This window comes from Aphis gossypii, chromosome 3, assembly GCF_020184175.1.
Source record: "Aphis gossypii isolate Hap1 chromosome 3, ASM2018417v2, whole genome shotgun sequence".
Lineage (NCBI taxonomy): Eukaryota > Metazoa > Arthropoda > Insecta > Hemiptera > Aphididae > Aphis > Aphis gossypii.
In genome coordinates, this window is record NC_065532.1 from 21,238,498 (window position 1) to 21,250,815 (window position 12,318).

The 12,318-nt window shown below is 33.1% G+C and overlaps 1 long non-coding RNA gene across 1 annotated transcript in view; it reads right to left on the minus strand.

The window, feature by feature from the left end:
* Positions 1–12,318, minus strand: part of LOC114128488 (uncharacterized) — a 49,494-nt gene that overhangs the window by 22,924 nt on the left and 14,252 nt on the right. The window contains exons 4-7 of the long non-coding RNA XR_007605404.1: positions 9,004–9,097; positions 8,640–8,913; positions 8,422–8,578; positions 4,518–4,672 (exon numbers count right to left, since the gene is read on the minus strand). This is a non-coding gene — a long non-coding RNA (uncharacterized LOC114128488). The remainder of the gene's footprint in view (positions 1–4,517; positions 4,673–8,421; positions 8,579–8,639; positions 8,914–9,003; positions 9,098–12,318) is intronic.

Below are 12,318 nucleotides of genomic sequence, written 5' to 3' on the forward strand. Positions count from 1 at the left end.
ATTTCGCTAAAAAAAAAAAAACCACTCGGATAGACGATATATATTTTGATCTGCAACGGAATCCAGTGTTTTCGAGTTCATTTATTAAAACATACGTAGGTACTACACATAAAAATATTATAGTTTGCCGCGCTCTCAAAGGCGCATTAAAATTTATGAAATAATTATATGGCTCATCCGTGATGGGTGTACGCGACGAGGAGATGGACTTGAAGACGATTTTTATCATTCGCAATAATATTCGCGATTTCATACGAAATTACAGCACTTGTTCGTATACATATGTATGAGTTGTAAGCATGAGAGTTATATGAGATATGCATTCGATATTCCCATACTCACTACTATATAGTATGATTATGTTTTCCAGTCGTCAACGTTGTTTTTTTTTTTCGATAATCGTTTGGTTTAGTAGTTATTTGCATTCGTCTGTATACCTACTAACTCATCGGTACCATCTCAGTGGTCTCTCAACATTTAATTTTATAATGACGTCGTAATCATTTAACGCTATACGCACCGTTCGGGATTTCACGTTAAAATATTTAAATATACATAATATAAGGTTACGTGTTATAAAAATTTAAATGAAAAAAAAACCCTAGCTAGAGTGGGCAGTGTATGAATATCAAAAGTAAAACAGTAAATATCATTAAAAATTCAGTCGTTAAATTTAATCGCAAATAACAATTTGTATTGCGATTATATATATATTGTGTAAGTTTAAAACAGTAAACTATAATAAGGCCAATGTGCATCAATGTACACTCTATAAGCAAAATATTAGTTTGATAGGTATTATACTAAAAGCGCGCGATAGTCCGCAAAACCAACGCAAAGCACGACTGGGCAAATATGCGAATGCAAAAGCCACGTAGGAAACCGAACAATAGGGAAATAATATTTTTACCCTCTCTCAATAATTGTTTTATTTCACCATTTTTTTTCATATAATTATTATTGTTATGATTTTACACCAGTCGTCTAGACTCGCCTCGCGGTGGACCCGACGTGTTTTCTTTTCGCTATAACAAAAGTTATTGTTCGGCGAGCAATACAATGAACTAGTGTGTTATATTCCGGTCGAGGGGAATTTTCGAAGACCCCAAGGCAAAATAAACGTCGCCGCACAACCATTAACCAGCCGAGTGCAGTTCTCCCGTTACCACGACATATATAGGCGAGGTAAAAATGCATTTAAGTGCATTATATATGCATTGTCCATCGGCTGCGGGGCAATTGGACCAGGTGTAACTCGTGGGTTTTGCAGCAATAATATAATATAATGGTGAAGTAGGTATACCTATAAAATGTCCATCAGATCACATAAAACGAATTGAATGCTTAAAAACAACGCTTGTGGTTTCTTTTGTTTACTATTTATTTTAAGTCGCCTACTTGTATGTGCGTTATCATTCAAATTGGGTGCGTTCGTACAGTTAGTTTTAAAATAATTAATTATATATTCGTATAAACCTATAAAAATCTGTATAATTAGAGCAGGGTATAAATAAAAGCCGTGATTTAGAGCCTAGTCTATTATAATACAAGATTTTTAAAATATATAACAACAAAAAATTGCCTGTAACTAGATGAATACGACCTTATGTGCTTAAAATATTGAAAAATGTATAGTATTGATAACAGTCCTAGTACAATATATACCTTTTTTTGTTGTACATATAATATTATATAGGTACATATTTAAGAGTACGATATAGTTGATATAATATTAGCGTTATAAACTAAAAGTGAAAAAAATCGTATATAATCATTGGAATCATTATATATTTTACATGACTCTGTAATAACGCAAAAATAAAGAAATTAAAAATAAGCTTAGTAGTTAAGGTAAAAATATTAATACGTGATTAATATTTTTATTTTTAAAAGTAATGTTTTGATTTAAGCGAAGTGGTTTAAATAAATTGTATCGGCAACCACAAGGGACACAAGCCTTGAATGATTGCCTCAAATATATTTGTAAGTTGTTAGAAGTCTATTGATTATTTTAGCCTATATTTTATTACTCTAAATTTGTGGAATTACCTTCCTCCTGATGGTCGGAGGGTTCTCGAGGTCGAGCTTCGAGAACGATCAAGTAAACTCTACAATGCTATTATTATTTAAATGTGGGTGCGCATGCACCTTACCTTGTCCGCAGCTGTCTCTGGTTGTAGTCGACGTGACAAGGATGTAGTTTATTAATTTTTTTATCACTCAAGAAAGAAATAATTTAACACTTTGACAATTTCGTTATATGAAAAAGAAACAGCAAAGTTATCGCAGGCAATGTCCTTTGAGTGGTTGTGAGAAATTCAGCTGTGCTCCTGCACTTGTCTGTCTGGGTGGTGCTCATGCACTTCTCGCTATGGAGGGTGCTCATGCACTGATGAGAGGAGACGATTTAGGCCAGGTCCGCCAGAGCCATCGGCGGCCCGATCAAAGGTGTCGGTGTCCCCAAAGAAAATTGTCTTTTTCCCTGGTGAAAGCGACCCTGACCGGACCATCCCCCGTCTCCGGCGGCACATGAAAGAAGTTGCATGTGTTGCGCTGTACCGTTATAATCCCGTACAGTGTCCTGTACGAGACTAGATAATAGGAATCGTTCCAATCACCAGTGACTTGATTTATTGGGGTTATTTTAGATTTTATTACATGCGTGCGACAACTTGACCGTTATATATTTTATTGAATGAAAATAACGGATTTACAAAATTTATGATATGTACATTTGAGCATATCATTACAACTCTTTAGGTGTATTAATAATTTATTTTAAGCCCCATATTATGTTTTAGTAAATCGAAAGTTCCTGCAAACATAATAGCACGCAAATAGTTTTTTAACCATATTTCAGATTTAGCTTCGGGTGTAAAGCAATAACACAATAATAATACGATGTTGTTAGTTATATACTGATGTATATTATATAGTAGATTTATAATTTATAGATAGTCGGTAATGGCTTAAATAATTTCTCACGACGACAAATGTTGCATGCATTATTTTAGACATTTAACTGTTTGTAATTCGCACTCCAAGAGGATCTTTATAGGTTGTCTAATTAGGCGAGGGAACCTTTATACTACATATTATTAATCTAAATTACAGATTTCGTTATTTTAAACATTGATGTTAAAAATTATGAAATCGTGGCTCTAACCCCTCTATTTCATTTTGGTACCCGGTAATCGTACGATTTTCTTACCTATTCTTTTTATATTTTTTCTAAACAGTAGTCCGAAAACTGAAATATATAATTATTGAAAAAAATAACTATATTTTTTAACTCGTAGCGGTTGTTTAGCGCCATGACGATCTAAACAGGTCATTGTGTATTAGACATTTGTATAGGTGCTCTAAATAAAGGTGAATCTCACAAATTTCGGTTGTGAACAATATTAATTGTTAATAACTACTGTAATATTACTATAGTAAGTTAACTAAAACGATTTGGATTCTATAATAATCGACTATACACACGAGTGAGAATTTAAAATAGAAAACTACAATATTAATTGTGCGGCGGATACCTATATCCTGCAGTAAACGTTTTTTTAATGAAAACCTTAAACGACAAGTCGAATGTCAACGGCCTGATATTAGCTCGCGTGTGCGCATGTGTTCGAAATAATATCCATAACGGTGTCCGCCTAAGGTGAGACGTCCGGCCAGGGATATATTATATTTTATACGCGAGAGATAGCAGTCCGCAGCACTCGGGCCCCCCTCGTAATTTAACTGCTCCGATCGGGCCACAAGGTCGTGCTCCAGACACTTTAATTGCTGGTGCACGGCGCCGTTCGATTTATTATGATACATATATTTTAACACGCTGTACGCAAAAAAATTATTCAAAAGAAAATAACGATACTGATGATAATAATAATAATAATAATAATAATAAAAACGATACGAAATTAATAAATTATAATATACTGCTGTAATTAATTCTCAAACCGCGAAATGAAATTGTGACCGGAGAAAACGGAGGCGGCGGTGGCGGTTATAACGACGTTGTACTACAACGACTATATATACGTCCGGTTATGGCGTAAAGAAAAAATAATACAAAATAAATAATCTTATTATGCGTTCTATTAATAAATATTTTTCTCACACGAACCTACAGCATAATATACATGGAGTGGGACTTTGTGGCGCTTTTTGTAAAAAAAAAATCCCGAGATTCGCACTCGGTAAAACGGGAAATTTATAATATATAATTTAATAACTTTACTGATCAGAGGCATGTTAAGAACTCAGTGCCACCGAACGTTTATTATTTTATTGATCCAATGATATTCCACAGATACATTCGTACGTCATCGATTCGCCTGGCGGGTACATAATTTAAAAACAAATTATCGATTACGTCACTTACAGATTTTTAACTGTGGCCGTCTTAATCGCTCTTTAACTTAATTATTAATCAATTATTTTTTTATTTATTTTTTTTATTCGACTTAAAATATTTTTTTTTAGATATTATTATGTTCGATTAAATACTATACCTAATATTGTACATCTATATGTATTCGGTAAGGTTGTATTTTTCGCATATTTAATCTCCTGGTTTGACTAGTTGGTAGACGAGTTCTTATACTTAAAACTTCAAAATAGTGGAATCAACGGTGACCTTTGAATCGAAATCGATTTAAATTTTCTCCTGTAAAAATAAATCTGGTTAAATCAATGAAATATATTATTATTCATACCATTTATGCCACCTCTAAACATTAATTATTTCATCCACAATCGAGTGACATAGATATTCTTCAAAGTATCCTTATATTGTAATATTTAATTTTTATAATAAATTAATAGATGTAAATAAAACCATGTTCAGAATTTTTATGTAGTTTATCAATTAAATAACTCATGTCTACCTATGCATAAAAACGTTTTCAAAATTAACAATAAAAATGTTGTATACACATTTTAGCAACATAGGTATCTAATATAGTTTTTAGGACATTTTATTGGCGCATTTTTATCGAATACCTACCTGCAGCAAAATCGTTAAGCCGGTTTTCCGACGAGATCGTTAAGAATATTTATCAATAATATTTGCATGTTTTAAACTTAAACTTAAATTATTATACAATTAATCTAAAACGTTTCGCGTCGCTCGGACATACCTAATATAATATCATCGCCTCTTTCGCCCTCCCCCGATCGACACGACGCGCGTCTCTGGCCTCTGCGTATACGATATTGTATTACACTCGGTGAGAGGTGCAGACTTTCGAGTAGTCCTCCCGAAACGCATGCTCCCTCGCGTGTGGTCTTGTACGTACTTACGATATTATTATATATTATATACGACGGACCCCGTGGCACTGACGACCGACGGGCGATACGCGGCTGCGTGTGCAATAATAATAATACGATATAATATATTGTCGGCGATCTATCGCGGCGGCGAAATCGTGATATCGTGAACCCTGTTTGATATAAATATAATGTGTACACTGTCGTGATGGCTAAACCTACATCATGTACGGCTCGTTTATATTATAAAATGAGTTTTACGAATTTCGCATATTATAATGTACACGCGACCTGTGCACCATCCATAATATGCAGCGCGGTTATTGTGAAATATAATAAACGTCGTGTGTTTACCGCACAACCCGGTGCATTTCGTATTTTATATTATTGTTATTATAATTTATTTTTATTCTTTTCCTCTTCCACTCGGCGGTGGTTAGGTGAGTCCCGAGCATTGTGTGCGTGCACTGTGTGCATACTGCATTTTTTTTTCGACGGCGGACAATCGCGTATTCCGTACCCCGCGGGTTCCGTTGACGCGCGCGTTACGTAACGAAACCAACGAACGCATGGAAATCAAACATAATAGACGGAAGCGTTGGCAACTTTTTTTTTGCACGTTGCAGGATATGACGGATGTGTATTTTTATTTTTTGATCTGAAACCCATTTTGTGAGCTTACCTAAATAGAATTCATTTGAAAATATGTTAAGAGTTCATTACCAATTATAAATATTCGTATTGACTTCAACTCAACTACTACTCGCTGTGATAGTTATGGCCTTTTTAAGTGTGTAAATCTATACATTACAGGGATTAGGGATTACACTAAAATAATTAATAACAGTATTTTTTTTTTTTTTTTTTGATTTGTTTTACCAGTTTTACCGTAAATCAATAGAAATAATTAAATTCCGTACCAAAAACTGGGGTTCAGGAAATAAACCCAATAAGTTAGTTTTAAAAACTCAGAAACCTTCGCGGGTATGCGTCCAACCTTTCCACAAAATGTCATCGTAATCGAATCGGGTGGTTTTGGAAGGCACGAGAGATACACAGACATTCATTTTGATAAATATATTATTATTAAATGCTTGCAGTGTACAGTTTAGAAAATAACGTAATTAAGTCGATATTTTTATCAATTATTACTTCTTATACATGACTTATGACTTATGACTTCTACAGTATAAGAGGGTAGTTTTGTAAAAAACGACTTTTAAATTGTTCCATTGTGTTGTCCGTTTAAAAACTAATCATATAATAAATAGTTGAGTTAGATATATAACTTAAAAAAAACTTTTACCTCCTCCATTTATATGATTTAACAACTTAGGTATACATTTCATATAGACACATAAAGATTTTCATCAAGTTAGAAAAAAATGTCTTAAACAGGTTTTCTTCCATAATAAATTTGTTATATCAGACGCAGATACATTAGTCATTAACTCATTAAAATGCCGTTTAGTTCATTGAGAAAACATACTATACAATATTTAGAAAATCATATAACTTTTTGTTACGTTTATTATAAGGTATATAATATTATTTTGCACACGATTCAGCAATATATTATTTTATGATGGAAATTAACATTCAGTTAATACTCCGACCATTTAAATCATGAATGTATATGATGTAAGTACTAAATGAAGTTTTTTTCTAATATTTTATGTTTCTAATCGAAATATTCCAGACAGTCGATAAGGTAATACTAATAATATCTCGAAGTCGATTTTTAAATGTTATATTTAAAAAGGAGCTAATACGGGAATTATTATTGGCTCGCGGTAAAAGAATAATATATTTTTGTTCTTTTTCGTTAGGGTAGTATTTCATAAAATAAAAATCATTATTACGATTGGATATAATTTTAGATTTTTATTTACATTTGGTTACAAAAAAAACTCAAATAACTGGGTTAAAATTCTAAGCAGTTCATGTTTAACGAAATTTTGAAGAAAAAATGGATCGATACAGTATAATAAGCGTGTTTGACTGCAGATAGTGCAGCTGCTTCAATTCCAGCGTACGATTTTGTTTGGATAAAACAAATCGACTTTAACGCCGACAATAATTAGTCGTACACGTTGTTCTATTTATAGATAGTAAATCTCACATCCGCGTCTATATCATACACCGTTAAGGAGTTTTCACGGCGCGGCGTTACAAAAAACAAAAAATTATAATAATAAATTAGAATGTGCGTTAATATATATATTTTATACAGTAATTTATGATTATTGATAATATGTAATCTATATAATGATACGACCGCATCAAAAGCGTGTCTAATGCGTACCTACCTATATATTTACACGAGTATTATAATATTATGTACCTATTCCGCGATACTGTGTGTACTGCAATGTGTTACAATGCGGATATATACCTATTACCTATATATTATAATATGTGTGTACCCGTGTGTCCGCGTAATTATCGTTTTATATGTGTTGTTCGGACCTTATCAAATTACGCGCGTGCTGTTGTATATTATGTGTATACGTACTCGTAAAACAACTCGGATTATCGCGGCAACTCGATCGCGCTAAAACAAAATGAAAACAAAAAAAAAAAACGTACGATCAGAAAACGCTCGCAAAACATATATTATATTATAACACACGTATAGCAGGTTTAATACACCTTCGACGACGCCGCCGCCGCCTCCACTAACGCGATACAGTATATAGATAACTTACAAACTCTGGCCAGAGTATATAATGCATATGCCTAGCTGGTGGTGCACACATTACGTGTACGCCGAGTATATAAGCGATCATTTTGTTTATTATACGCGACTCATATACCTATATATTATTATGTGTGTAAAATATCGTATTAACTGCAGTTTTATATACGCACACGCGTGTGAGATGTATGCCCTACACACACACACACTGGTTACAGTGGTTACAACGCGTATGCGAAGGCCGCCGCTTCGGTAAATAATATAATATTTTGCGTTTACGCGTACCTATTACGAATTTTTTAAAACGCGTATAGCGGTCGACCGTCCGGAATCGATTCTATCGGCGGGCGAAAGATTTAGTAAAAATATATACAATATAATAATGACGTGCTCGTTTCCGCAATAATAATATATTATAAATATCTACGTGAAATCGAGGTACATACCGACGTCGCACAACAAGTGTTATAATGATCGTGGACCTCCGTGCTTTCCGCTTTCCCCGTAAGGTTATGACCCGAGAAAACGGGGAAAACACATCCTGCAGTGCACCGAGGAGTCGGTCTTGGCCGCAGTCGATATGTGCCATCACACGACATTTTTCTGTTCAAACATTATAACATACAGTCCTCGTAGTTCCTACACAGAAATTCTCTGAGAATACCTCCCCTATAACGTCAGTTGCACACGAGACACAAATAACACAAAGTGGCGTAAAACTATATGTACAGTGTAGTATAGGTACGTCTTCTAATCGTGTGTCTTTCGAATCACTTTTTATAGTGTTCGAGTTTATTCGTTTTATTTTCCTTGCAAACATATAGTAGGCGATTCAAACAGATTTCTTATACGTTATTGTGTCTTTGGTGAAGTCTTAAGGACGACGTGCAGTCGGATACGACAAGTGTATCGCGAATATGTTATAATAAATCACACCGCTGCAAACACAAGTGATACGACTATATCAGTTATACGCGACTAAATAAAATTTATTTATTTATTAATATAACGACGATATTAATACTTACTTCGACGGTTACCAGACGGATATCTAAATACGGTTCGAACTGCAATAGATCCAGAACGCGCGCAGCTGCAGACGGGCGAGTCTTCGTCCGAACACTACAACATATATACATGAGTATATTATACGCATTTATACACTATATGGTATAAAACGTGTAAGATATATATTATTATGTGTATATAAAATAACCGGGCAAAAAATGGCATTCTCTTTTTTTAACGTTTTTCAAATTCAACAAATGCCAACGGGTTTTCGCGTGTCCAAGTGAATATAATATATATATGTATAGTCTCTGTACGGCTGGTGTATAAATAAAATATTATACACGTCGTTAAAACCGTTTGAGATGATTTCATTCCTACGTTTAAAATCGAGGAGTTTCTAAATTCGACCTATCAATATATAGGTACGACACACATTTTTACGTTTAGTACAATATTCTTAAAAACAAAAAAAGAGCCGTTTAAAACGCATACATTATATATAATTATATAGGTGATGGTACGACGAGACGTTCAAACTAGTACATTGTATATTTTATTACCACACCGTCTGCAAAACTATTTGAGTTTGGACATTTAGTGAGTAACATAATTGAGTGTTTACCAATATCTATCGAATCAAAGCCAATTTTACAATTATATAATAATAATCCGACAAACATTGTATAGGTACTTATACAATTAAAAAGCGATCGCCAATCGTACTGATAAAACTATTTTTTCAATATTTTTTTTTGAAAATTAAATCTCGTGGTAACTCGCATCTAGGTATATTACATACGAATAAAACGTTTTGGAATTTAAGATGAGTAAAAACATATCATATTGTTGCATCTATACGCTAATCCATAAAAATTGTCGACGAATGACATTGATTCTGTACATACATCACCGCACGCGCGTATTGCAGCATCATTATAAGTCTAGGCTGTGACGATCTATTTTTACAGTGATTTCATAGGTATATGATTGCCGCTTAACTTGAACTGTGGTGGAATTAACTAATAAAACGCGTGTTTTAAAAATCGTTTAATACGTGAGTGACGTTTCGTTGATACATTATTGTATAGAAACAAATATTAGTGCTATATCACTTCATGACAATTACCAAAACGTTGCATATAACATACCTACGGTTAAATCGTATACGATACAGGACCAATGACGCGGAGGAGTACCCGGACCTCGGGCGTTAATTTTTCGGATGCATACTGCTGCGATCATTAAACTACAAACAATATATATGTATATCACATACGCGTATATCGCCTTATTTATTATTATTCTTGAAAACTATATGCAATATCGGACGAGCACATAGAAGGATGGATTGAAAAAAGGAGGGATATAACATTTTATTCTCGCCTCGGGCGCGAAATCGTAATATTTTTTAATGGTACGGTACAGAGTATACAATATAATATACTGCTAGGACTCTATTAATCATATTTTCATCGTAGTAGATCATGTTATTTTTAATATATATATTTTTTTTCATTTCATCCCGGATGCACAAATAATACTGTCGTCCTTGAGAAAAATCAACGCAGGTTGTGGTCCGGAGTCGTGCAATTATATTATATACACACACGACGACCACGGTTATGCTAAGTAGCCGTACGATCTCTGGGAACGGTAGCAAACCGTTTTGTTCGGTCTCAGTACGTCTGTGTTTTGCCATCGTATTGTATTATATCATACTATATATATTATTTCATTTTAATATATATTAATGCGATCGAGTACCTATATATAATATTATACCTATATCCGGCTTCTGTAGATCGATATTTGGTTTCGCACACGGCCAGCGCCTATATATATATAATATTATAGATCGTTTGTAACTTGTCGAAAGTATCAAATATCTTTGGCGATATATCGTATGTCCGTACAGTGAACACCTGCTAGATGTGATCTATAGATTATATTATAGGTAGGTTGTAGGTGTCTACGTCAGATCGACCGACGACCACATCGACGTCGTTCTTCTGACACGTCATCGTGTTTCCACGATATTATAGCAAATAACCCGTTCTTATAACGATAAATGCAGACAACCGTTCAATTTAAAATGGCAAAATCGTTTACATTTTATTATATACGCGTGAAAAATCTGATAAATTCAACTTGCATGATACGCGTCACAATGCCTCCTCTTCATTCTACGATTTTCTCCGGTCAAATAATATTGTGATATATTTTTGGTTACAGTGTAAGTTTAACTATAATATCTTTAGAGAACATAAAGTGATTGTGTTCGTTTTAATAAACCATTTTAATTTTACCTTGATTAATAAATTATTGTAGAATTAAAATGTTTTATAAAAATCACCATCGCATGACCTCCAAACCGCAGTCTTATGTAAAAGTAACTGAATATAAAAACCAGCTGACTACATTAATGATTCGATTATACAAGCAGTGTGCGCTAAAAGCCACGACTGGTGTACCTCTTAAATCTACTTTTTTTTACATTTTTTAAACATGTAACAAAATAATTGATACACTATAAATAATATAATATGGTAGTTTAAAATACACCATTTTAGTTTACTTTTATTTTAACTTAATCTACCAAATTTATTTCTCTGCCCATGTTGTATGCGGTAACTTTTAAATATTTATAAGTTTGAACAAATAAACGAATGTCTTATCACATACCAAGCTATTATAATGTTATATCTACGTTTCGCAAAAACAGGATGTCCATATTGAATTTACAAATTTCGGCAAAAGGTTATCTTTAAAAAATTTTCCTCGAAAAGACACGAACCATTATTTTCATTCAAATCTTTTTAAGTCAATTTGTAAACTTATAACCAATATAAATGTTTATATTCAAGCTATTAAATATCTCTCGACAAGTGAATAATTATATTCAATAAATATAATATGTATGAAACATTGAAAATAATAGGTTAATTAGGTACCTATTTTCAATACATTTATGCAGACGGCTTGAAAACTGTATGTAAGTTTCAAATTTCGTAAAATATTAAAATATTTACTAATTATCACTTCATAATATTTTTTTTAAAAAAAAACGAATGTATGTTATAACTTAAAATAATTAATAGCGTCAAATATGATAACTAGGAATAATTACGATGTCGGTTTATAAATCATATACTTATATGCGGGAAACGTCTTCACGGCTATTAACGTCGGACTCATATATCTGATCGAGTACCTACCTTAGAAAAAATAACTAAAAAACAGATTGCTTATTTTAATTAAAAAATAAAAATATTTTTTCATCAAAATCATGAACCTACGTGCCTTGGATTTATTTTAAAACTTCATTTCGGATT